The sequence below is a fragment of the Nothobranchius furzeri genome, chromosome 2 (genome assembly GCF_043380555.1).
Source record: "Nothobranchius furzeri strain GRZ-AD chromosome 2, NfurGRZ-RIMD1, whole genome shotgun sequence".
Lineage (NCBI taxonomy): Eukaryota > Metazoa > Chordata > Actinopteri > Cyprinodontiformes > Nothobranchiidae > Nothobranchius > Nothobranchius furzeri.
The window spans coordinates 99,635,333-99,661,795 of NC_091742.1; the positions used below are offsets into that span (position 1 = coordinate 99,635,333).

A 26,463-nucleotide genomic window follows, 5' to 3' on the forward strand; every position below is an offset into this window, starting at 1 on the left:
CATGAACAGAGACGATGGGGTCTACACATTGGATCGTGCATGGGACTGTGTCATCAGTGAGGGGAGAGCGGGCAGCAGAGGGCGACAACGTCCTCTGCTGCCCGCGGATAAACTGAGTAGGAAGTGACGCCACCATCAGAGTCAGCTCTGAGGAAGTTTACAGCCACGAACAAAACTGTCAGCAAGGTAAGAAAAACTTTTCTGTGTTTTAAAAAAAACCAAAAATGCAACGTCATACTAAAACAAGTCACTTTAGTGTTAACCCTCTCAGGCTCAAAATAAGTATTGCTAAAAGGACGAACAACTAAGTCCTTCAGGGGAACTTCTGAGTTAAAAAATGCTCATGAAGTACGTATGTGGAGTAACCAGGTGGGTAGGTTTTTACGTTGCTAATCTGCAACGCCTGCCTCTAGAGGGTTAAACAAATTATTAAATCTGAATTCAGCTTTAGTCTTCAGTTTGTTCTCAATGTGCATGGCATAACGGATGGTGTCCCTCGGTAGTTTAGAAACTCTGGATACGGCCCTGCTACTGTCTCATCAGAAGCGCACGCGAAGCACCGCAGCTAGAGAGGAAAAAGCCTGTGGTTTTTCAAAATAAGGTAAAAATTTGAATTTTTCATAATATTTAAATTATTTCAAACTACGATTATGGTTAGCATAAGTGCGCAAATATAGGCTATATGTGTCACTTCTTACGTTGTTGTACAGAAGTGTAACGGGTTACGATTTGTTGTGGTTGTGCTTTTATGTTGAAGGGCTGTTCTTGGCCGGCTGTGTGCAGAGTTCCGGTTCGGGTGTTTAGAAGAAAACGAGCTAGTGTGATCGGAGATCGTTAACGGTGTTTCTGCTGGAGTTAAGACGTGGGCTGCGGCCAACAGTAACCCGGAATAAAGATCCGAAACGGAAACAACAAGTTGGAGTCATTAGCATCTCTTAGAAAAGGCAACAAAAGTGTGTTTTATAGGTGTGGTGGCTTTTGTTGAGCCGTGGCGGTGCGACACGAACTAGTTTAGCCCAGCAGAAAGGCCCCGCGGCTGGCTGGACCCAGCTCGACACAGCAGCAGAGCGGTAAGCTTCATATCACTCTAAAATGTCGGCTAACTTTACTGTACACGTTCATTTACGGGCATTAGCAGCGTGCTAGCATTAGCATCCCACCTGCTAACGCTAGCACAACATGCTAGTAAAGTTAGCACCCAGATTAATGTGGATTCGGACGATTTTCGTGGAATAAAACGTGATCTGGGAATTGTGATGAACGCCTTTTTACACCAGATGATAACCTTCCACTGACTGTAGCAGCAGAGCGCCTGTGTGTGTTACTCCGTGAGTGTGATGTGATGTTAGCATCCAGTAAATAAATCCCACATCAGCTAAAGAGCACCGCGACTAAGTGGTTAAAGTGCGTCAGCACAGCGGATTTAATACGAGTTTTAAAGAACAATCTCTGAGTGAAGTGAGGCTAGTTTTTGTCTCTCTGCAGATATAAAAACCAACTCTGCATCAGTCACACGCAGCTAAGCTCACCGTTGGGCATGGCCGGTGTTCTGACAAAACGTCCTACCCTAGGATAATTTTACGCTGCCTCATGACAAACTGCCCTACTTTGGCCAAATGTCCTACTGTACGTAATTTATGCACATTCCTGCTGCCAAACAATAATTCCAGCACAAATTTAAGTAGATATGACAGTTTACCACTTAACTTTGCCAATCAGAGTATGTTTGTAGTTGATATTCATGAAGCCAGTACGGTTTGACACTTCTTTTTACCTTTTAAAGTGTGCTTGTAGGTCATATTCACAAAGGTAGCATGTTTTGGCACGTAATTTTTATGCTTGTAGTTTATAATAACAAAGGTAGCATGCTTTGGCACGTAATTTTTATGCTTCTAGTTTATAATAACGAAGGTAGCATGCTTTGGCACGTATTTTTTATGCTTCTAGTTTATAATAACAAAGGTAGCATGTTTTGGCACGTAATTTTTATGCTTGTAGTTTATAATAACGAAGGTAGCATGTTTTGGCACGTAATTTTTATGCTTGTAGTTTATAATAACGAAGGTAGCATGTTTTGGCACGTATTTTTTATGCTTGTAGTTTATAATAACGAAGGTAGCATGCTTTGGCACGTAATTTTTATGCTTGTAGTTTATAATAACAAAGGTAGCATGCTTTGGCACGTAATTTTTATGCTTGTAGTTTATAATAACAAAGGTAGCATGTTTTGGCACGTTATTTTTATGCTTCTAGTTTATAATAACGAAGGTAGCATGTTTTGGCACGTATTTTTTATGCTTCTAGTTTATAATAACAAAGGTAGCATGGTTTGGCGCGTAATTTTTATGCTTGTAGTTTATAATAACGAAGGTAGCATGTTTTGGCACGTAATTTTTATGCTTGTAGTTTATAATAACGAAGGTAGCATGTTTTGGCACGTATTTTTTATGCTTCTAGTTTATAATAACGAAGGTAGCATGCTTTGGCACGTTATTTTTATGCTTGTAGTTTATAATAACGAAGGTAGCATGGTTTGGCACGTAATTTTTATGCTTGTAGTTTATAATAACAAAGGTAGCATGCTTTGGCACATAATTTTTATGCTTGTAGTTTATAATAACAAAGGTAGCATGCTTTGGCACATAATTTTTATGCTTGTAGTTTATAATAACAAAGGTAGCATGCTTTGGTCCATAATTCTTATGCTTGTAGTTTACAATAACAAAGGTAGCATGTTTTGGCACTTGTTTGTAGAAGCAGTCTGCATGCCAAGGTGCTTAAGTTATACAGCTGTCACCATTGAAGTGATTGGAACACCTGACTATATAAACTTTGACAATGAACTCACTCCATTATAGTTACAGTATATATTTACTGAATATATTTACAGATACATATATTTGACATTTATAGACCCAACAGAACACAGGGACAAAGAACTGAAAAGGAAATTTAATGTCAACTGTCATACCAAACCAGTAAAATCTGGAACACACTGCATTTAGCGTTTTGTGTGTGCCAGTGTGTCCTCCGACTGGAGATGAATGAAACTCATGAAAAATCTTCCTGGCATCATCCATGGTTTTTACTACTCTTCTGGTTCCAACAAAGAGTTCTCCATCTGCAGTAAAACAATATATATTTAGAATTTAATGTAACCACATATATGAGTTGTTAGGATGAACAATAAATTACTGACCCTTTTGTTTGAATTTTGAGGCATATCTTCTGAGGTTTTGCCTCTTCATATCCTGAAGGGTAGGAGCCCGCAGAAATGAATGTGTACATCTCTTCCCACTTCTTCTCCATATCTATGAATGTAAGTAGACATTTTCTTCTGAGCTTCAATATGTGCAGTTAACAATGCAAATAATTTAACTTATTAAATAGCGACATTACCGAAACAGCCTTAAAACACCGAAGCTGCGGATTCAGAAGTGTTGTCCAAATACCACATGTCCAGTAACCACAGCAGACTTAACCAAAGCTGCAAATTCCACAGTTTTGTGCAGAAAGCAGATAGCGACTTTACTTTAACATTGACAAACAATCACAAAGGCTTAATTAAATCAATAAAAAGTACTAATACTTAACTACTTACCCATTTTCCTGCAAATCTGACAACGGAGTAGCATGAAATCACAGCCGGATGCGCTTTGCTTCCCTTTTTGTGTTGTGCGCGTGCGCGCACATGCGCAGGAACGACGGGTAGGACGGTTTACGGGGTAGGAGAAATTCCCGGAACACCGGATTATCAGTGCAGGGGCCCCTGGGCACAATGTGTTTAGGCGCCCCCACCCCACCCGGCCTCCCCCAACATTACTGTCACCCACGCCCCCACAATGCGGCTCAAAAATTGAAGCAATCCCGGAAGTACCAAAAATTGCAGTTCCACCCTCATCCACTAGGGGCTGGTGTCAGAAGCGAGCAAATCCTCATTGACTCCCATGTTAAAAATACCAATTTCACAGCAGAAATAAACATGTTTACAGCCTGGTACCAAAACATGTTTTTGGTTTAAATGATCTAGTTTACACTCATGACAACTCTGAGGGGGGTGAATGTTTTTCTCACTCTTCTGTTTAAGTGTATTAAAAGCCTAAAATTCTGTATAATTAATGAGCATCAGACCCACGTGACCACAGAGCTAGCTCCGTGGAAAGGCCTCAGTAGAGCCTCGGTCTGGCCTGGAAACTGCTCCGGGATTTTGAGTCTCTGTGTGTGTGTGTATTCTTGTTTGGATATTATTTGTGCAAATGTTGGACAAAATGACTTGCTGTGGCATTAATTGCACTAATAGAGCGTCCAAGGAGTCTCCACTTCATTTTTTCGGTAAGTAAAATTATATTTATGTATTTTAGCTCACTGCTGAGCTGAGCTTAGATTTTAACATGTACTGTTTAACCATCAAATTTAAATGTAATAGGGTAAAACCCAGTGCATTTAACATAATGCTGCACTTTAGAAAATGGGTTGAAATATAACATGTTGGTGGAGCTGGGTTCCCACTATCGGCTTGTGGAGCTCTCGGGAGACCTCTGTGTTCCACCCGTTGTCCCCTCCCCACAGCTCGGAGCATCTCTGTCTGATTGCGGCTCCTGTCTGCTGCGCAGCTGACGGCTTGTGGAGCTCCAGGATGGAAACCTTTCCACCCGGTTCTCCCCAGCGGCAGCTCTGCGCATCTCAGATCGCAGCGGCGCTTGTCTGCTGTGCGGCTGCCGGCCTGTGGAGGTCTCGGAGACCTCTGTGTTCCACCCGGTTTTACCCAGCGGTCAGCCCGGTGTGTCATTGAGTGTGTTTACATGCAGCCAGTAACCCTTTTAAAACCGGAATATTCACAATAACCCGGTTCTGCACGGCCATGTAAACACCGCCAAAAACCCGGATATGCTCATAACCGGGTTTTTAAACCCCGGTTACTACACCTGGGGTAACCCTTTTCTAACCCGAATGTTTGGTCGTGTAAACGCATACCGGGATATCCCCATCAAAGCGTGTGTTCTGCACATGCTCTGTTCGCAAGGAATCTTGGTCTTTTGAGTAGCGAGACGTCTTGTATGCGCCAGAACTCCGGAAGTAAACAACAAGTTGGGAGCAACATGGCGAGTCGCGGCACAGCACCACACTTTTGGAGTGACGAGGAAACCTCTGTCTTCATCGGTCTGGTGATGAGTATGAACATTATGTCTGTGATTCCCTCCAAGCAACACAGACGCAAGTGATTTCTTTTACGGGTTTATTGGACGTCCTTTCTTTGTGGACCTCTTCTGTCCTCCTTTCCTTAGACCTCCCTTAAACCGAGAAACTAAATATACAGGATATTACAATTAAAACATGTACAATAATGTGCAACAAAATAAAGACAAATAAATACCTCGTTGGCTGTTTTGCTTAAACACAAAGGGAGTCCATCTGTCTTCCTTTAAGTCCTTTCATTATTTATTCCTTTGGCAATGAATTGAACCTCAGTCCATTCTCAGCTAGCTGCTTGTCAGCACTTCATCCAGGTTCTGTGTGTTCCTCACACCTGGCTTGTATTCATCCATTAAGGGTGTGGCTGGCAGAGCAGCTCATGTAGCTTTTCAAAATAAAATTACAGGAAACACAACCGACCCAGTGTCTTACAAAATGGGAAAATTGATGCGAGCGTGCCCTTTAAGAGGTTCCGTTAGACCCTCGAGTTACGCTGCTTACTCAGGGAGGTTACTCAGGGGGGGGCTTGGGGAGAAATTATGACACTAAATAAAGTAAAATTTTCCAGTGCAGAGTGGAGACAACCCATAGAAGCACTGATTTGATCTCATTTCAATGAAAAATAGAACAGGTCAGATGCACCTAATAAATAAAATTATTAACAAACTCAGGAATGTTTCTTTGCTTCACTGTTCTGGTGCAGAGAACATCACTCATGCGGATCTAAGGAGATACACAGATGAATGCACCTCTTATTTATTATTTGGAGACTACATTTACTGCAGCTGGCAGAGGCAGAGATTGTTTCTATTGATACACGGATTTACAGAATCATTTTAAATGTTAATAGGGGAAGACTGCAGGAGGGAGCGGTAAAATACAGGGGGTCCCCAGCAAAAACAAGAAACTACGAGTCTGATGAAACCCGCTGGTTTTCCATCAGGCAGTCACGGGGCAGCTCCAACGACCCAGTGGCTGTGCTGGGTCAATGTTCTCGAGCCCAGTCCGGTACCGGCTCGGCCGTGAACGAGCCGAGGCGGCTTCGTGCTCTGCTTAAGAAGAGGTGTTATTTTCCCGCTTCAGAAGAAGCGTCCAACGTGTTTTTACGCTTTCTCCGAGACATGTCACGTTGCTAAGTTGTTAGCGCTGCGCGCTAACACGTCGATAGTGCAGCGTAGCCTGCTGGAGGTTTTCAGGGTTCAGATGAAAACACCCGACCTCTCAGGCTGCTCACACATCGATCTTAAGTTGTCGCTGTTGCGCTCACGCCGTAATACAGTACTAGCTGCGGTTAAAGTCAGACATGAAAAAATAAATACATTTTACATGAATAAGTGATGATTAGCCTGGTGGGGGGAGGAGAACCTGTCAAGATCGTCAACACTCGTTTATCTTAATGCTATTGAGACATGTAAATCAAAAAGCATTATATCCACTGCTACCTTTCTAATTTTAAACTCAGTAACTTATGCTGTAACTGCACCTTGCCCTGCCTGCTCCTCCTTGCTGCCTGCCGGCTGTGATCACAAGCGACAACATAGTAGTTCCCGCTGCTTCTTCAGGAAACAGCGCCAAAAAAAAAAACAAATAAATAAAACTTGGGATCTTGTAGGCGTGGTGGTGGGATTTCAACAGTGGCGGGCCGCCACGGCTAAGCCTATGTAAGGGAAACCCTGGGCCCCTCCCGTTGTGTCCTCTTCCTTTGCCACTTCTGTCTGTGGCTCTGGTCTTCGGGAGCATGCGACAAAATAAATGAAGAAATAAACAGCAACGGCAGTTACAATGTCTTTTGTTGATGGCCGAAAGTACAGAGACAGCGAAATATACAAGAAGGTAACCGAAAAGTTACGGATACCGGAACGAGAAGAACCCGAAATGACGCATATTGCGTCTTGACGTAGTCCATCCGTCCTAGGGCTGGGCGATATGGACCAAAACTTATATCTCGATATCTTTAAGCTGAATTCCGATATACGATATATATCTCGATATTTTTCCTCCTGTAAACTGTTGACAACTTAACTCACTTCAAGCTCTTGAGAAATTATATACATAAATCAGTAGGTTAAATGCATAAAAATGTATTGATTCTTGTCAAACTTAAACCGTAGTGCCTATTCTCTACCAGTCTGAGCTTTAGTAACACAGGTACAGCTGTCTGCTAACTAACACACACACACACACACACACACACACACACACACACACACACACACACACACACACACACACACACACACACACACACACACACACACACACACACACACACACACACAGTTGAGAGCCAGAGGTGTATCAAATGTCCCACAGGCACTTTTTAATAATATATTTATAATTAATGTAAAATTATTTAAATTTCATCTAGAGGTGGCCCATATTGTATAGGTCTTGTCCAGAGAAAAAAAATCCATCATGTTAAGCTAAATGTACGATGATGTAATTGCATCTACTGAAGATCACAAGGGTCATGCACCATGGAGTTATTAGTTATTAGAAAAACTAGTTATTAACTAGTTGTTAGTTATTAGTTAGCAGTGTTGGCTCATATCAGCAATTATGCTGTAATGATTCAGAGTCTCTGGTTGCTCTTTTATGAGTGTTATTTTCGGGCTACTGTCGCCATAACCTTACAAACTCAACTTTTTCATCAGAATCACTCGTAACGGAGTATTTACTAGCATAGCAAACCAGAGCGGAAAAAAACCGAACCGGAACAACATTTCTCACCCGTTGAGCTCGCCTTCAAAATAAAACGGTAACCCTATAGTTTACTATTCAAATCTTTAAATATGTTTCAGGTCATTTGGCCACTCCGGCTTTCCGTAGCCGTTTCCTCATTACACAGGGGAGGGAGGGGTTTGGCTCGTCTCTCCGCACAAGCAGGATGGAAAACAGAACTCCGTTGGCATTGAACGTCCCCAAATAATTAAAAACCAGGAGGCCAAATGCAAAGTTTAGAGCAGCACATTTACCCAGAGGCTCTCAGACTGAGCAAACTTGTGAGAATACACGTAATAGCCGCTTAGAGACGGAGCAACATGTCGCTAGCATAGCGGCTAATCGCTAGCATAGCAGTTTGGCCAGTTATATCGATATAAAGATATAAAGTCATCTTATATCTTGTTTAAAAATTATACCGATATTTAAAGAATATCGATATATCGCCCAGCCCTAATACGTCCTGATGCTACCCCAACATCCGCATTTAAATCAGGTTATGCAAGTTAGGGGTAACTCTTTCTATTTATGCTTGTAAACGGTGTAGCTGCCAGCTGAGCAGCTGATGGCAATGACTCTTAATTGGCTCACAGAATTTATATAAGCCACACCCTTCCAGAGAAAATGGCTTGGGTTAAGTTGTTTGTAGAGAAGATAACACTGTTGAAGTGTTGAAATGATGTCTTTAGCCTAAATTCACCTCAGCTGCACAGTGCCGACTGCATCCCCACGTAAGTTTTGCTGTATTGACGCTTTTGTTTGGGTTATTAGTTCGACACTCTATAGTCATTGTTTGTTTTTCTTGTCCATCCCCACTCAAATCTACAGGTAAAGCAGCTTTAAGGAATTATTGTTTTATTTAGCACCCTTGGCCAGCGGAGCAAGGTAAATGTGAGAATATAATCCATTTCTGTTATGACATGGAAGTTGTGTTCACCTTTTATTTATGCTTTGTATATCTCTAAACAGTTTTCACGGTGCAACTCGTGGAGTGAAGTCCAAGGCATTGGACCAGAGCAACGAATAAAAGTTTATGTACCCGTCGAGGCTCTCCGTTCTTTTCTTCATGGTGCCAGGGGCAGCTACAAACGGGTTATTCTGATCAACTCAGAAACCCGAATACCGACCTTAACCCGATCATAACCCGGATATTGGCTGCATGTAAACATAGTCTCTGACTCAGAAGCTCTGGTGTTGTGCACAGTTAACTCCGGTTGTAGCTAGGTTAGCTTAGCTCCCACCTCCGCGTTAGCTTTGGGTTAGCTTGTAGCTAGTTTGACCAGGTGTCGTCAGTTGATCCCAGCCTTACAAGCCCCACCCTCAGCACCACCTCTCTTCGCTTTTGTGGAATTGTCTGGGCTTGACTGAACCTGTGACACGGTCAAAATGGCGGTGGTGGCCACCTCCCATTCTCCTCAAAAGCGTGTTATTGGTGTCTATGGAAACCCATTGTCCAATATATATGTCGATGCTGTCACCCAGTAGCACTTTTTAGACATTTCATAACACAGTCAATATTAAAAATCACTTACTTATGTTGATACAAAAGCATTTACCTCCAGGTCAAAATAGTTTTATAACCGGTCAAAATAGTTTTATAACCTAATCACAAACACTCATACCTGATGATTTTCCTATTGTGCCTCACTCATATGTCATTCTTCCTCTGTCGTCTCTTTTCTCCTCTTTTTCTCTCTCTCTCTTCCTCACAGCGCACCTGTCTTCTCTTCTGTCTGTAATAACAAAAATGTTGTCAATCTGTGGGACAGTGGGGGCAAGAGTCTGCTGTAAAAGAGATCCCATTGTCACACTACAACAGAAAGTAATGCAGAATTATTTAAAAGTTTATACAGTTATTGAAAAGTTTGCAAAGATGAAATATCTGCATGTTTTTTGTTTGACTCCTGTCTCCTTCCTCCTCTTGACTCCTTACTCCTCTTTTTATCTCCTCTTGCCTTCAGTAAAACTGCTTTCTGGCCTTTCTATTAGTAAATTCATTTACAATGTCATCAAAGTCCAGATTCCTGACAGGCTGAGATTCAATAGCCAGCAGTGACAGTGCACTGAGGCACTATTGAGTTTGTGTTGTTCTCAGATCATTTTTTATTCTTGCCATTTGTGAAAATGATCGTTCCCCTTCACAATTTGTAACCAGTAGAGTTAGAAAAATCCACAGGGCCTGGGACTGGGGGGCCGTTGCCCCCCTCTGGAGGTGCTTGGGTTGCCTCGGGGGGTGAACTACTGGCGGTTGTGAGTGGGGCCCCTTGGGGATCTTGGTGGCCACCATGGGTCACTGCCTGACAGCTGCAATGCCCCATGGTGGGTCTGGGTGGGGGCCTGGGGGCTCGGTGTTTGGGGGTGGCCGGCCCCGTGTGGGGATCTGTACGGGGCCTTGGGGGTCGGGTCCTGACATGTATGCTGCCGGGAAGAAGGCAGGAACATGCAGCAGTGCCTGGCCTGAGTTTGGGGGCCTCAGGTAGACCTTGGCTCCTCTGCTGTTCCATCACAGGGGAGGGGGAGGTCCAGGAGGGGGAGGACCCAACCTTACCTGGATGTCCCGTGTCTTATATATTCTGGAAGTTGTGCAAATGCAGGAATAGGCATAGATATTCTGCTGGGGTGGGGCTGGGTTGGTGCCCTCAGGCTCCGTGGGGCTCTGCGATGCTGCTGCTTTGGGCCCTGGCAGGATGGGCTGGGGTCTCCATGCGCTGGGTGGCGGTTTGACAACAGAGGTGCCTATTGGGGCCAGTAGGGGAGCTGGCTCCCTGGAGGGCTAAGCCCAACCAGCCATTCCTCCCCATCCCCGCATATTTCTCTCCTCCTGCTCCCTCACATCATCACACAAACATACACATAGGACCTTGCGGGGTGGGCAAGTCAGGGAGTGTGGGTATGGACCCCATTTCCGCATTCCTGTGGCAACCTGCCCCCCAATTTTATTTGCACCTTATACACTTCCACTGACGACATTCCACACAAACACACACTTAGGGCCTTGGGAGTGAGCACATTCAACGGCATTTGGCAGGGGGATATCGCAACCTCCTCCCGGGTGCCGGTGCCCACTTCCAATTTTAAACCACACTTAGACAACGAGGGCTGAAGGTGTCAGTGGGGTGGTGATGTGGCATCAGCTGGCATAGGCCGGATGATGCCCGCACTGCCCGCTCACCACAGCCATGGAATACACCCCATGAACACACAACACTATATTGGAGCAGGCAGAGGGAGACTAGGGGTCTTAGCACACCTTTGTTGTTGCTTGGCTTCTTGGGGCTGGAGGCTAGGAGGGAGATCTGGCCGTCTGGTTGGGGTCTGGGGTGGTTGATTGCTGTGCTCAGCGTTGGGCAGGGGAGCCTGCTCATCAGTACCCCAGCAGAAAGGGTCAAAATCTGGTTACCGGTGATGGTTGTACCCAATGTGCAGCAGTACCAGGACCAGAGTGAATAGGGTGTGTATGGGTAGCATGAGTGGGTGTCCGGCGTGCATTTTTGTAAGTCTTGGGTTGTATGTGCATGTGTGAGCGTGAGGGAGGGAGTGTGTGACTGTGTTTGTGTATGACTGTATATGTCAGGTGGGGCCTTTGACTCCTCCCCTCTCCTGGAACTTCTTTTGATGATATAGATCTTTGTCCCCCCTCCCCCTGCCACACCTGGTGTGAGGGGTTGTGCCTTGGTCTGCCTGAGTGTTCGTGGCAACCGGGTCTGGGGGTTTAAGATTTTTGGCATCTGCCGGATAGATCCCGGTGGCTGCCTGGTGGGGTCTGGGTCCCTGGGCTTTGCTAGGTCCCCAGCTGGGGTGGTCACCCCTGGGTCGCTGGGTCCCGGGCTCGGCCGGCTAGGGGGTGGGAGGCTGCGGGCGGGCCTGTGGGCTTGCCGCTGATATCTCCGGGGACTCTGCCGGCTGCTGGTTGTGGCCCCCCACGGCGGTCCTCTGTGGCTCTTGAGGGTTGCGGAGGCCTTTCTGGTTGCAGTCTCCTTGGGGTTCCTGTGTTCTGGGGCAGCGCCTGGATCTCTGGGACTTGGAGCTCCCCCCGTCTCCTGCGCATCTTTGGGGGGCAGATCTGTGGTCCCTCACACTCTCTGTTGGACGCTCCTATAGATAAACCTTACATAAACAAGCGCGTGTACAGGGTCCGAAATTAACACTCGCCACTCGCCAAATGTGAGTAAATTGCTCCATTTGGAGAGTAAATTTTTGAGCTCTACCTGCCACCTGGCGAGTAAATGTTTGCACCAAATTAGTTATGTTTATCAGTCATCTTCCATGGATGTCTGATACTCCTCCCGCCTGCATGCTACGTACACAAACGTACGCGAAACGTGAACGCCGCATCCAACGTCATTTCCACCTATCCCATTCAATCAGTTTATCAAGTTAGCAGTTAGCTTCGTGTTAAAACTAGCGGTGAAATGTGGCGGTTTTTAACTGGAGTCAGCCAGCCTTCCAAAAGAAAACTCGTCGAACTGGAAGAAAAACCACCAGGACCAGTGGCAACCAGAAGATTTTGTGAAAAGTGGCGAACTGGAGACGGCGGAGTCGTGAGACAATGGCTACATTATGATGGCCGCGTAGCGTTGCTGCCTTTCACAGACAACTGGCCCTCGGCATTCTTCAAATATCCAAAAAATGCCCATACTTCCCACTTTGTCTTCTTTGAGGGATAATAAATGTCCCGAGTGCTGCCGTCTCCTCCTGCCATTATTTCAGCTTTAGCTTAAAGAAAGTTTTGGTCGTAAACAACAAAGTGCGCATGTGCCGCCGGCAACTTCCAGATGATACGGTGGCTGGTAAGGGTCACCGCACCTACACCGCAGCCATGGTAATCCACCGAGATAATATATATATATATATTTTTTTTTAAACAAGACTGTTATTATTTATTGTCAACTTTTTTACCGGGGTTTACCGCTACACCGGTTACCGTGACAACCCTAGCCCTGACACACTTTCAGATATTCTCATGGTGCAGCTGTGTTCTCCAGAGATCAAGGACTAGGACCCAAATGAGGCTGTAATGCTTTGGCACAAAGACGGTGTCAGAAGCAAGAGGCCAGACTTCATGGACAGAGAAAACAAGGAGTCTGACTAGATTTCAATGAAAGAGTTCATAAAAACATCTCTAAAAATAAATAAATAAATAGATAAATAAATAGTAAAAATGACAAAAGAGTTGTTTTCCTTATTAATTGATGTTTTAATTATTTTGTCACTCTGTTTGGAATCAACATAATATAGAATAACATGCTTTAGGTGGATCTACATCATTTAGAATTTTGGCCGGTAAAAAATATGCTTGGCCGGTAGATTTTCATCATCTACCGGCCAACTTGGCCGGTGAGTAAAACATTTTATTTCGGACCCTGGGCGTGTACACACACAGGTGCTCACATGGTGCTCTCAAAAGTATGGGCTTGGGCACGTTAAACACAGGTCTTAAGACGAGAGCCCTGCACTGAAGCCCTAGGCCCTCGGGTCGGGTCGGGCCGGGCTTCGGGCCAACGACTGTGTAATTACCTCGGACACGGTCCGGGTGCCTTTATTTTTAATCTAATTCATTAAAAAAATTGATAAACAAACGCAGCATAGAGCCCTGCGCGGGACTGTTTTCTTCATCCCGCTCCCGCTGAATTTTTGACCATTACCGCCTGCAACTGCAACGTGTGTGTGTTACACTCCCGCCCGCACCCGTAGCGTGCATGTCTACTCCCGCCCACAACCGCAAAACTCGGAGAAATTATTACCTCACAATAAAAGATGTATTGAGTTTCTGTCCTCTCTGGTCCTGGAGAAAACATGTCACAACCCGCGGCTCTTCCATCCATCTGATGCGGCTCTCTGTGCTTGTAAAATAATGAATGGATATCTAAATAAAATGCTTTATATTTTACTGAATTAATTTTATATCTGTAAGTCCATTCTATGTAAAGATTGTCTGCGTAAACCTGAACAGACCGGGTTGACGGGTCACGCTTGTGCGTAATCATAGGCGCTTTCTGAGCTGAAGAGGATGTGAGATTCTGGGCTTCTCCTCAGACGGCTCCTGGATGTGTCGCCACATTGGAGACGGGAACAAGCGCTATTCAGCCAAAGTTTCATAATCAGGGAACATTTTCTAAGTGACAAGTCTCTCTGACCGACAGGGTTTGGAAAACGCTCGCTTCAGTGGGAGTAAGCTCTGGTTCTGCGACGCGCTCCAAGCCCCTCTCCACAACTTCAGCTCGCTGTGCACATATGCGCTGACAGCGAGATGCGCTGAGCAGCTCAGATGTTCAGATGGGAATCTTTTCTTGGGTGATTTAGCTACATCTGCGATGTGCGTAACAAATAAAATGTCAGTTCGTCTGCATGCGTCGGGGTAATTCTTTCTATTCTTTCTCCGTCAAAATAAACGGTTAAATACGGGAACTATCCGGTCAACACAAGCCCTGCTTTTAACTGTTCTGTTTTCTTGTGAAAATTGTTGGAAAGAGATCAAATTTAACTTGACTACCACCAGAGCCAGTGCGCCATTATCTCCGTGACGGTAAATGAGGGAAAAACAAATTGATCAGATCCTGCACGTCTTTTAACACATTGGTCAGGATTGACGCACTTTGTTTTCATTTAGTTGGTTAAAAAAAAAGTCGGGCTCGGGTCGGGCCAGAGAATCCTGAAAACCTTTTCGGACAGGGTCGGGCTGGTGCTCCACCCCCTCGGGCCGGGCCGGACACGGGCTCAGATTTTAGGCCCGTGCAGGGCTCTACTTAAGACACTTAACTCATTCACTGCCAGCCGTTTCCTGATCACTAACGGCCTTCGCTGCCAGCGTTTCTCACCGTTTTTACTGTTTTTTTAAGAGTCACAGAACGTTGCGCGTTAGCATGATGTCGATGCCAAAACAACCAAAACAAAGAGGAGACTCACCTCTTACATCAGTAAGAAGCCGCGCGTTTCGAGCGTTATCCGTTCTTTCATAATCCGTTGTGGAATTGTGATCGGCAGACGCTTTTCCGGTTCGCGCCTCACTTTTTTTACAGGAACGGCCCAAAACGATCTCCAAACACATGGATGTGTTGCTTCCTGATCATGTGATCTGTGACGTAAACGGAAGAAGATCGGCTTCAGTGCTGAGATGTTTGTTCTCTCAGCGCGGGGGCTCGTTCCGATGCTCAAACAGTAAAAAAAATGCAAATGACAACTTTAGTCGTCAATGGCAATGAATGAGTTAATGCACTGTGATTTATTATCGTGATTCTTCAGTTAAACAATGTTGATTATATATTTCTTCATCAAGTTGACGCAGTGATAGCTTGATCTTGTTGTATTGTTGTTGTGTCCCATTTTTTTGTTCTTTTGCTTCTTTTTGTCTTTTTCTGCAGGTCTAGAAGCAGACTCTTGTTCATTGTTTATTTTTGTGGAACCCCCCCCCCCACACACACACACACACACACCTTTTGTCTTTTCCTTTCTCTTTCACCTCTGTCTCCGTGTCTGGTCGGAATTACAAAGCATTCAACAACAATAACAATAAAGTTTTAAGTATCAGGCGTGACATTAAAAGCAGACGCTTTGATGCTCCACCTGAGAGTAAATCTGTAAGGCTTGTTACCAGCATTCAGACATCAATTCTGTTTGCTTCACAGCCAGACAGGACACGGTACAAAAAATAAAAAATCCACAGGGCCACAAACACATTAGGGAAGATGGACTGTAGACTATTTTTTAGCCCGAAAACGATCCTGGTACTCCTTATTAGGGCTTGTTAGGGCTATGGGTAAACGTTTATTTTTAAAACGATTATTCTGATGATTATTTTATCGAATAGTCGACTATTCTAATGACTATTTAGACAATTAATGTAATGATTATTTTTCTAATGCACAGTTAATAAAAACCAAAAAATCTCTAATATATTCCTCAAAAAAGTGATAAATTGTTACTGTAAGAGAATAAACACTACAGGCCTTCCATTTTGTATAACACTGCTTTTATTGCGTTGCGGTTGGTTATGTTCTGGTGACGTGTAGAACGTGGGAGTGCAGGCTGCTGCCTGAGAGGTGGTTGGAGACGGAGTGTCTCCATGCTGCTTTGTTTTGGTCACTTATGTGTGTGAGGCGAGTGCGTCGACTACCGGATCTGACGTCGACAAATTTTTAGAATCGAGCCGTCGTCGTCGTCGAGGCTTCGCTACAGCCCTGCTGCTTATATTAAATTATCTATGTGGACTCTGGGAATTATTTAGAGCTGTGAGCAGGGTCCGAAATTAACACTCGCCACTCGCCAAATGCGAGTAAATTGCTCCATTTGGAGAGTAAATTTTTGAGCTCTACCTGCCACCTGGCGAGTAAATATTTGCACCAAATTAGTTATGTTTATCAGTCATCTTCCATGGATTTCTGATACTCCTCCCGCCTGCACGCAACGTACACAAACGTACGCGAAACGTGAACGCCGCACCCAACGTCATTTCCACCTATCCCATTCATTCAGGTTATCAAGTTAGCAGTTAGCTTTGTGTTAAAACTAGCGGTGAAATGTGGCGGTTTTTAACTGGAGTCAGCCAGCCTTCCAAATGAAAACTCGTCGAACTGGAAAAAAAACCACCAGGACCAGTGGCAACCAGAAGATTTTGTGAAAAGTGGCGAACTGGAGGTGGCGGAGTCTTGAGACAGGCTACATTATGATGGCCACGTAGCGTTGCTGCCTTTCACAGACAACTGTCCCTCGGCATTCTTCAAACATCCAAAAAATGCCCATACTTCCGACTTTGTCTTCTTTGAGGGATAATAAATGTCCCGAGTGCCGTCTCCTCCTGACATTATTTCAGCTTTAGCTTAAAGAAAGTTTTGGTCGTAAACAACAAAGTGCGCATGTGCCGCCGGCAACTTCAGCAGATGATACGGTGGCTGGTAAGGGTCACCGCGCCTACACCGCAGCCACGGTAATCCACCGAGATAATATAGATATATATTTTTAAAACAAGACGGTTATTATTATTGTCTACTTTTTTTACCGGGGTTTACTGCTACACCGGTTACCGTGACAACCCTAGCCCTGACACACTTTCAGATATTCTCATGGTGCAGCTGTGTTCTCCAGAGATCAAGGACTAGGACCCAAATGAGGCTGTAATGCTTTGGCACAAAGACGGTGTCAGAAGCAGGAGGCCAGACTTCATGGACAGAGAAAACAAGGAGTCTGACTAGATTTCAATGAAAGAGTTCATAAAAACATCTCTAAAAATAAATAAATAGTAAAAATGACAAAAGAGTTGTTTTCCTTATTAATTGATGTTTTAATTATTTTGTCACTCTGTTTGGAATCAACATAATATAGAATAACATGCTTTAGGTGGATCTACATCATTTAGAATTTTGGCCGGTAAAAAATATGCTTGGCCGGTAGATTTTCATCATCTACCGGCCAACTTGGCCGGTGAGTAAAAAATTTAATTTCGGACCCTGGCTGTGAGGCACAGAGCTCTGATCGTTGACGCGCTCCAGACAGATGCGTCCTGAGCACGGCCGCAGTAACATTATCAAAGTCTCGCCACCTCAAAAACAAATTTAACACGCTATCGTTCATGTCGGCTCATATCCTTCATGCTTTCTGTCTTTTATTTGTGTCTGATGCGTTTCGCTGCTGCTGCGGAGCGAGCGCTCATCACCTGTTTCATCCTCCGGAGACTTCATGTTTCTGTCTGAGGTTCTGCTCAGACACGTGAAAAGAGAGTTACAGTAGTCTAAGCGTGAGGAGATGAAGGTGTGGAGAACTGTCTCAAGTTCATAGCGGGACAGAATGGGACTCAGCTTAGCAACGTTCCTGAGATGGAAGAAGGAAGAGCAATCAAGAGAACTGACATGAGAATCCAGGGTGAGAGCTGGGTCAAAGGTCACACCAAGATTCCTGACGGAAGGTTTGGTGTGAGAAGCAAGCTGACCAAGAGAGTCTGACTTTGGGAACCAGCTTGTCTGGGGCACAGATGAGGATCTCAGTCTTATCTTCATTCAGCTGAAGAAAGCTCCCACCATCCAGGTTTTGATAGAGTCTTAGCAGGTGTGTAACAGCTGCAGCTTAGACATCTCATGGGGCTTAAAGGAGATGTACAGTTGTCATCTGCATAAAGATGGTAGGAGATCCCTTTGAAGGAGCTCAGGATGTGCTGAAGAGGAAGCAGATAGAGGAGGAAGAGCAGAGTCCCCAGCAGAGAACCTTGTGGGACACCAGGGTTTCCCTTACATAGGCGTAGCCGTGGCGGCCCGCCACGGCTGGATTCCCACCGCCACGCCTACAAGATCCCAAGTTTTTTTTTAAATTTTTATTTATTAATTTTTTTGCGCTGTTTCCCGAAGAAGCAGCGGGAACTACTATGTTGTCGCTTTTGATCACAGCCGGCAGGCAGCAAGGAGCAGGCAGAGCAAGGTGCAGTTTAGGGCTGCAACAAACGATTATTTGGATAATCGATGAATCGGATGGGGTCTCGACACGATTAATTGATTAATCGGATTACATGGGGACATTTTTAAAAACTGCTAGGGAAACGTTATTTTTCTCCTTCCTTCACTTTATTAAACACAACATTATTAGAAAACAGTTCAATAGCAGAAAAACAACATGCCATCACCTAAATTGTCTTATAAGATGTATAGACAGAGACACTAAGCTACACCTATCTGTGACCTAAAATGCTTGGTCCAAGTTAAACAGCTTAAAGAGCAAGTCAACCCCTACCAGAGTCTAACTCCACTCCCACTTCATGTTTGAAAAATGCAACACATGCTGTTGCCTGGCAGACCGAGAGGGCGGAGCCGCTAACAAATACACACACACTCAGGCTCACGACAGCATTGTGACATCATAATGTACCAGTTTACATCATAGCATACTTCTTAGCCAATAGCGGTGGCAGATTTAAATTAAAATACAGTGCAGAGTTTTTACCTGACAACGGCACAGCACTGCCAGTTTTAGGCAGAATATTTAAATTTGAACTAAGATGCACTGAAGTGCCAAATTATTGACGACACGTGTCTGCAGCACGATTAGACACTCGTTTATTTAGTTTATCAGCAAAAAAAAGTTTATTTGGGGAATGACTTGCTCTTTAAGGGCAATTCTCATCTGTTTTGTTTGATCTCATCTGTTGACATTTATTATAATTGGGGATGTCAAACAACTAATTTTTAAATGTAATTAAACATAGGCTGTGAATTAATCAAAATTAATCACTGTTTCCAAAAATGACTGAAAAAATACCAAATAAAGCAAAAGTAAATGAATGCCATCCTCCTTGTGATGATGCCCTGGGCAACTGCCATAAAGTCACATCAAGAGATGCTGCTGATCATTCCAATGATCCCAAATAGACTCACATTAGGCCACATGAAAGCAACTGAACCCAAAAATATATTAACCAGTATATAACTGCACTCTCACACAACACGCCTGCAGCAACAGTTAGGACTCCCCCCTCCCTTTTAAAAGCGTTTTTGCTTCCGAGGACATTGTGGTTGTAAAGCCACATGTTAGTAGTCTGGCCCCGGTGTGAACAACCACTTTCTGCAGGAATGTGACGGCGGAACCGGTTCGCAGCGGCGCGAGTCCCCCCCCCCACCTATCTAATGGCGTCTCGCTTACGATTTTATAGACTTTTTTTTTTACGAGCTTAGGGCATGTCTAGCCTGTGTAATAATCCGGGGCTCGGGTGAATCACTTTTGAAAAGTTTTTAACTTACCCGGACACCGAGCTCTCTCCCTCATTGCTGATGATTCTGACATGCTTACGTTTAAGATGCTAAATCATCACTGTAGTACTCCCATGCCATGCTAAGTCTGACCTACAAACGTTGCATGTCTTCGCCTGATTTAACTGAAAATGCTCCCAAACTTTAGAAGTTTTTACTTTTTTGGGGTCTCGCTGCTTCTGCCATGTTCCTCTACAAACACCTGCCGGCTCTCCACCGGTCTGCGCGCAACGGCGGGCGGGAGGGGAGGGGGCTTTTGGAAGAGTTGCGCAACACAATGAATCGATGACGCAATTCGTTGCCAACGCTTTTAGTAATCGATTTTCATCGAATTTATCGATTCGTTGTTGCAGCCCTAGTGCAGTTACAGCATAAGTTACTGAGTGTAAAATTAGAAAGGCAGCAGTGGATATAATGCTTTGTGGTTTACATGTTTCAATAGCATTAAGATAAATGAGTGTTGACTATCTTGACAGGGTTTCCTCCAGTGCTTATTAGGCCAGGTTCTCCTCCCTCCACCAGGCTAATCATCACTTATTCATGTAAAATTTATTTATTTTTTCATGTCTGACTTTAACCGCATCTAGTACTGTATTACGGCGTGAGCGCAACAGCGACAACTTAAGATCGATGTGTGAGCAGCCTGAGAGGTCGGGTGTTTTCATCTGAACCCTTAAAACCTCCAGCAGGCTACGCTGCACTAGTGACGTGTTAGCGCGCGGCGCTAACAACTTAGCAACGTGACATGTCCCGGAGAAAGCTTAAAAACACGTTGGACGCTTCTTCTGAAGCGGGAAAATAACGGTTCTTCTTAAGCAGAGCACGACGCCGCCTCGGCTCGTTCACGGCCGGACTGGGCTCGATAACATTGACCCAGCACAGCCACTGGGTCGTTGGAGCTGCCCCGTGACTGCCTGATGGAAAACCAGCGGGTTTCATCAGACTGGTAAAGTGTCTTGTTTTTGCTGGGGACCCCCTGTATTTTACCGCTCCCTCCTGCAGTCTTCCCCTATTAACATTTAAAATGATTCTGTAAATCCGTGTATCAATAGAAACAATCTCTGCCTCTGCCAGCTGCAGTAAATGTAGTCTCCAAATAATAAATAAGAGGTGCATTCATCTGTGTATCTCCTTTGATCCGCATTAGTGATATTCTCAGCACCAGAACAGTGAAGCAAAGAAACATTCCTGAGTTTGTTAGTAATTTTATTTTATTAGGTGCATCTAACCTGTTCTATTTTTCTCTGAAATGAGATCAAATCAGTGCTTCTATGGGTTGTCTCCACTCTGCACTGGAAAATTTTACTTTATTTAGAGATGTGTCATACCCCCCCACCCCCACCGGCCCCCCCGCCACAGCTGGAAAAATCCTAGGGGAAACACTGGACACCATGGGTAAGGGAGGTGGTGGAGGCTGAAGGAGAGATGCTAGATCTAACCTTATTGACTTTGTCCACACAGAAAGACAGAAAGTTCTCACAGTCTGCAACAGAGTGGATGGAGGCTGTAGGAGAGGCAGGAGAGACGATGCTGCTGATGGTGTTAAACAGCAGCTTGGGGTTCCCTTTGCTCTGGGACACCAGGTTGGAGAAATAGGAAACCCTAGCGTCTCTGACTGCAGAGTTAAAGGATGACAGAAGATCCTTTAGGTGCAGCAGATGGACGTGGAGATGGGTTTTCTTCCATAAACGCTCAATTTTTCTGCATTGGCGCTTCAGGCTGCGAAGGCTGTCATTAAACCAGGAAGTAGTCTCTATCATTTGCTCTTCTATCAGCTTGAATCAGTCGGCCCATTCTGCTCTGACCTCTAGCATCAACAAGGCATTTGGCCCACAGGACTGCCGCATACTGGATGGTTTTCCCTTTTCACACCATTCTTTGTCAACCCTAGAAGTGGTTGTGGGTGAAAATCCCAGTAACTGAGCAGATTGTGAAATACTCAGACCGGCCCGTCTGGCACCAACAACCATGCCACGCTCAGATTAGCTTAAATCACCTTTCTTTCCCATTCTGACCTTCAGTTTGGAGTTCAGGAGATGGTGTTGACCAGGACCACGCCCCTAAATGCAGGGTGGTAGAGACGTATGGAGACGGTCGTTCTGAGACATGAGACTGTGTGTTTTTGGTGAACATTAATGCAGGAGTGTGTAAAACAGCTCATGTTTAATTAAAATTAAATAAAATATTTATTTAACTTGACATGAATTGTAATGCTTGACTGTTGTGCTACAGCCATGGGAGGAACATTTTGGGTCCCAGCCAGATTCTCTGCTTCCCTGCTGCTCTCTCCATCATCATGCTGCTCCTTGCTCTGCCTCTCCACTTGTCTCTCCTTCACTCACCTCCTCCACTTCAGCCTACTTGTCTAATATATTAGCCACATGTTAGATTCCCTTCAATCACCAATAGGAACGTTGGGAATATCACACGTATCACGGTACAGATCACTCAGAGGGAACTGGGTCACGATAAAGAACAATGAGCATCTTCATCTAACGTTACCTCAACATCTTCCTCGGCTTCCTTCCTCTTCTTCTGAAAATGCGAGCAGAAATGAGTCTCGGTGGGAACATGACCCGACATGAAGCTGTACGCTGTTACCGATCTGGAATTACGCATTAACGACAGACCACATTGACTACGTTACTGTTCACATGTAGCAGCGTGCGTTAGCATGAAGCTGGTTTTCACAGGTCTGACCTAAAAATGCCTTCTTCTAACGTAAGGTTCCTTTCTTCCACCTTTTCTCTCCCTGTAGTTTTCTTTAACTCGTGAGAGCAGCGCACCGCACAGAAGCCGGCTCCTTCGCACACGGGGAAAAACGGCAGCACTGGTTTTTCAAAGTAAAATACATTTAAAAGTTTTGTTATATTTAAATTCATTTTAAACGGTGATAATTCATTCTCTGTAGTTTTGTGTCAGTTTAAGGAAGAAGGAAGAGCTCCTGAAGAACTGAGGCCTCCTTTGAACCAGAAGGACATGGAGCCCCTCAACATGAAGCAGGAAGAGGAGGAGCAGCTTGATGAGATTAAAACTGATGCCACCAACATTTCATTCTCTGCAGTTTCTCATCAGGTTAAGGAAGAAGGAAGAGAAGTTCTGTTGTCACAGTTTGATCAGAACCAACCTAAAGACAGAGATCTTCCAACCAGCAGCACCACTGACCAGATGACAGCAGAAAGTGGTAGAGAGGACTGTGGAGGAGCAGAAACTACCAGGAATCCAGATCTAAATCTTTATGAATATGATTCTAACTCTTCAGAGACTGAAGTCAGCAATGATGAAGATGATGACCAGGATGGCAACAATTCTGACTGTCAACTGAAACTCTTGTCAGATTCTGAGCCAAACACCAAAGATGATAACAAAGACTGGAAGGAGAGCAGGTCTTCTAAAACACATGTTAAGGCTGTCAAATCTTTCAGCTGCCCAGAGTGTGGTGAACAGTTTCTCCATGAGCGGTCTCTCCAGAAACACATGAGAGTGACAAGTCCTTCAGGACTGAAGTCTTCAAGCTGTTGTGTTGATAAGAAACGTGTTAGAGTGAAGCAAAATGTAGACTCTAGCAGGAAAGTTCAGACAAAACTAAAATCATTTAGTTGTGACGACTGTGGAAAAAGTTTCAGCTGCATATCATCTTTAAACATTCACATGAGAATTCACACAGGACAGAAGCCTTTTTCCTGTGAGCTCTGTGGACAAAGATTTGGTCGAAAGGCACATTTAATCTGTCACACGAGAATCCACACAGGACAGAAGCCTTTTACTTGTGAGCTCTGTGGTCAAAGATTTACCCAAAAGAAAAGTTTAAACAGACACATGAGAGTTCACACAGGAGAGAAGCCTTTTGCTTGTGAGCTATGTGGACAAAGATTTAGTGATAAGTCAAGTTTAAACATACACATGAGAGTTCACACAGGACAGAAGCCTTTTGCTTGTGAGCTCTGTGGACAAAGATTTAGTGATAAGTCAAGTTTAAAGAAACACATTATAGTCCATACAGGACAGAAGCCTTTTGCTTGTGAGCTCTGTGGACAAAGATTTAGTCGAAAGGCACATTTAGTCCGTCACACGAGAATCCACACAGGACAGAAGCCTTTTGCTTGTGAGCTCTGTGGACAAAGATTTAGTCGTAAGACAAGTTTAAACACTCACATGAGAGTCCACACTGGACAGAAGCCTTTTGTTTGTGAGCTCTGTGGACAAAGGTTTAGTGTAAAGTCTAGTTTAAACAAACACGTGAGAGTCCATACAGGACAGAAGCCTTTTGCTTGTAAGCTCTGTGGACAAAGATTTAGTGTAAAGTCAAGTGTAGACACTCACATGAGAGTCCACACTGGACAGAAGCCTTTTGTTTGTGAGCTCTGTGGACAAAGATTTAATCAAAAGTCACAATTAAACAGTCACATGAGAGTTCACACAGGGGAGAAGCCTTTTGCTTGTGAGCTCTGTGGACAAAGATTTAATCGAAAGTCACTTTTAAACAGTCACATGAGAGTTCACACAGGACAGAAGCCTTTTGCTTGTGAGCTCTGTGGACAAAGATTTAGTGATAAGTCAAGTTTAAAGAAACACATTATAGTCCATACAGGACAGAAGCCTTTTGCTTGTGAGCTCTGTGGACAAAGATTTAGTCGAAAGGCACATTTAGTCCGTCACACGAGAATCCACACAGGACAGAAGCCTTTTGCTTGTTAGCTCTGTGGACAAAGATTTAGTCGTAAGACAAGTTTAAACACTCACATGAGAGTCCACACTGGACAGAAGCCTTTTGTTTGTGAGCTCTGTGAACAAAGGTTTAGTGTAAAGTCTAGTTTAAACAAACACGTGAGAGTCCATACAGGACAGAAGCCTTTTGCTTGTAAGCTCTGTGGACAAAGATTTAGTGTAAAGTCAAGTGTAGACACTCACATGAGAGTCCACACTGGACAGAAGCCTTTTGTTTGTGAGCTCTGTGGACAAAGATTTAATCAAAAGTCACAAGTAAACAGTCACATGTGAGTCCACACAGGACAGAAGCCTTTATCTTCTGAGCTCTGTGGACAAAGATTTAATCAAAAGTCACAATTAAACAGTCACATGAGAGTTCACACAGGGGAGAAGCCTTTTGCTTGTGAGCTCTGTGGACAAAGATTTAATCGAAAGTCACATTTAAACAGTCACATGAGAGTTCACACAGGGGAGAAGCCTTTTGCTTGTGAGCTCTGTGGACAAAGATTTACCCAAAAGGGACAATTAGACCCACACATGAGCGTCCATACAGGACAGAAGCCTTTTGCTTGTGAGCTCTGTGGACAAAGATTTAGAGTAAAGTCACATTTAAACAGACACATGAGAGTTCACACAGGACAGAAGCCTTTTGCTTGTGATCTCTGTGGACAAAGGTTTACCCTAAAGGGACATTTAGACACACACATGAGAGTCCATACAGGACAGAAGCCTTTTACTTGTGAGCTCTGTGGACAACGATTTAGTGTAAAGTCAAGTTTAAACAGACACATGAGAGTTCACACAGGACAGAATTAATTTACATTATTAAAATATACATTTTGGGACTTCTAAGGGTGTTGAATAAAATGTGCTACTGATCTGGAAGCTCTTTTAACTAAAATGAAAGGCAGCAGTTTTATTAAATGTTTTGTTTTTGGAGAAGAAAAGGTTGAAAATGAAATGTTTGTTTGCCACTAAAGTGTTTTATTAAATTTCTTTGTTCACTATTCAGTTTGTTATTCGCTGTTTCTGGAGTTTAAACGTAAATGCTGATGTTTTGCAAAGTGAGAAGGCTCGCCATCAAAGTCACCAGATTAATCCACTCATGTAATTATCTGTTATGCAAATAAACCTGATCAAAAATTAATACCTATATTATCCATATTGTTTGGCATCCAAATACAATTGGAAACTCTGATTCACAGTTAGCAAAAGTATAAATCTGGTTTTCTCAAAAATCAGACTTTTGTGCAACAGTTATTAACCAGAATATGTACAATGAACAGTTTTTAACGTTTTTCAGGTAAAATAGTGCAAACTTATTTGAAATAACAGCATAAGATTTGTTCACCTATTCCAGAGTTCATCTAGCTCCACTGCACGGTGTAGCGGCTCTCCCTCGCACATCTACACATAACATTTTACTTTCTGTAATTACAAATCCAAGTTTCACTGACATATAGAAAAAGTTCATGTACAAGTTAGAAGGTTTTACTTTGCTGTTTAACGCTAACAGGGTAAGCACTGGATGGAAAGGTAGCAAAAGCAGGTTAGCTTCATGTGGCGCTCAGCAAACTGGACAAAACCCGCCACTTCCATCGGTCTAGCTGCTTCACTTCACTCCCAAACCAAGGAAGGTTCATCCACCGGCAATGGTACCAACTAATCCAGCTTCTTTTTTCCATTCTTTCTGTTTTTGTAATGTCTGAGGTGCAACCTGAGGTGGAAAGAGTACTACAACTTCCTACTTAAAGGTATAGCAATCGATGTTTCTGAATATCAAGAAAGGACTGCCCTCTCCACGTTGCGCAACACTCTCCCAGCGCCTGTTTACAAGTAGCTGTCGGCCGTAATGTGTAATAAGAGGCTCTAAAAACAGCATGCAGAACGTTAGCGTACCTCTCGAGCAGAAAACCGGCAACAGGGGTGTCTGTGGAGAGCAGACTGGACCGCGTTATCCTCTTCCTGATTTCCATGAGAGTGCGGGGGGTGCAGAGAGTACGCATGCGCAGGAAGTGAAAACTAACCCAGGGTTGGCTTCACCAGAAATTTACATTATTGCGGACCAATGGTTGACGTGATCCACCCGGAAGAAAAACATTGATTGCTATAC

At 44.1% G+C, this 26,463-nt stretch overlaps 1 pseudogene; it reads left to right on the forward strand.

Annotated features, from left to right (window-relative positions):
- Positions 1-773: 773 nt before the first annotated feature.
- Positions 774-25,357, forward strand: LOC129160640 (zinc finger protein 585A-like; annotated as a pseudogene).
- The last annotated feature ends 1,106 nt before the right edge of the window (positions 25,358-26,463 follow it).